The sequence below is a fragment of the Lolium perenne genome, chromosome 4, assembly GCF_019359855.2.
Source record: "Lolium perenne isolate Kyuss_39 chromosome 4, Kyuss_2.0, whole genome shotgun sequence".
NCBI classification, from domain to species: domain Eukaryota; kingdom Viridiplantae; phylum Streptophyta; class Magnoliopsida; order Poales; family Poaceae; genus Lolium; species Lolium perenne.
Window position 1 is genome coordinate 344,315,366 of NC_067247.2, and position 1,842 is coordinate 344,317,207.

Sequence of the window (1,842 nt, forward strand, 5' to 3'; positions counted from 1 at the left end):
TGCCTTAGCTCTTTGAGCCCATTTCCACTCCTCGTCACGTCTTAACTTAGATAAAACATTGTTTGCATCTCTTAGTTCTCCACGCTTGGAATCTCTAAGATGCATTGTTTCATTTTTTTATCAAGGAGATCAATGAAGTAGTGGAGATTCTTTTCCCACCCTCTAAGAAAACTTCTGAGATAGAGGATTTATTATGTCATACCTCCATAGGACTGTTTCTATGTGATACAAAATTCCATTCTCTAGTCGCAATGTCTGTGAAACCCTCATGGCGCAGCCATGATAACTCCAAAGAGAAATGAGCCTTATTCCCGAGGTCAACTTTTTCCCTGGAAAGAAGAATAAGGGGTGTGTGATATCACCTAGCACGTGTGAGAGGTGTGTGATACCATCTAGCACGTGTGAGAGCCATCACACTAACTAGAGAGAATTTCTATTCCCATTCCACAATTGCCAACACTCTACCAATATTTTCGATGATGCCATTAAATATGAAAGGCCATCTCGTATTGAATTTATCATTTTTTCATCTTCTTGCCTACACATAATATTAAAATCACCACCTACTAGCTTTGGTAATGATTCAACTTCACACACACGTACAAGATAGTTTATGCACATCTTGAGCAGCGCTATACCCAGGTATTAAAGACCGCTCTAATCCGCTCAACTTGGACCGAAGGTGGAAATTAACATGTAGATGACAATGGGGTTTTAAGGTGACCAATGCCGTTCAAAACTGTGCTTTGGGCTCATCCTTAGTACTTCACTCAGAATGGAGCTCGTTATCCATTTTCAAAAGCGGATTCGGTGTGTCAAAAGGAAAGAGATGGAGTTTTACTCGCTTTTGGCGTAGCAGGCCTCCCTTTCATTGGGAGTACCACGCGACCTCTTTTCTTCCGTTTGAAAATGCAACCTATGCTGAAACAGCCGAAAAAAAACCAAAAGTCAAGAGGTGGATCAGTTGATCCTTTTCTCGATTGAATGCGCTTTCTACCTATCTATACCGATACCAGGAAATGCAGAATAAGAAGTTGAGCACCAAGCAATTGATGTTTCAAGTAAGTACGAAGGCTCCTCTTATTTGTGATCTTTCAATAGAAATAAAAAGCCTTCTCTCAGACTTCAAGGTCTTATTATCCTGAAGTGTTGCGCTATTTAGACCTACAAGAACACCACCTGACCTCCCTTGTGGGGTAGGCGATACCAAATAAAGCTTAGACCTCCCGAGAAGTGTCTTAGCCTCTTAGGAAAGGCGTTGCAAAATTATTTTAACCTATTTCGAGAATAGCGAAGAAATCTAGTTTTAACTCTCTTGTAGTTTCATGCATGAAAGAATGTTTTGTAGTATCACGGAAACCATCACTATTCCAAACAAAACTATCTCATTGCTGAAACTAACAGTTGAAGGATGGAGCTTGTTTTTCGAACGAATCAAGAATTCTGATTTGAAGTTTCAAAAAAGGCAGTACAAAAAAGTGTAGATGTATGAAATAATGTAATCTACCAACACAAAAAGAAACTCACCTGGAAATACCTAATGTTTGGGCTGCACAAAAGTGATAAAAAAAAATCTGACATCTAAAGTAGTGAATGCAAATTTCAAACCTCCCTATTCTGTTAGTTTTAATTTTTTTTTTGTTAAGCCGAGAATGTAAGGCATTTCGGGTCAAGATTTCATATGTTGGGGTAGAGTACACCAATATCTATGTCTAGAGTATTTTCGAACATTAAAATTATATTTTCATATTTTAAAAAATAAAGAGCTCCATGCCACCAATGTGATTTTTCTCCCAAATACCTGAAGAATATTGACTACAAATTCTATACTGACATATACAT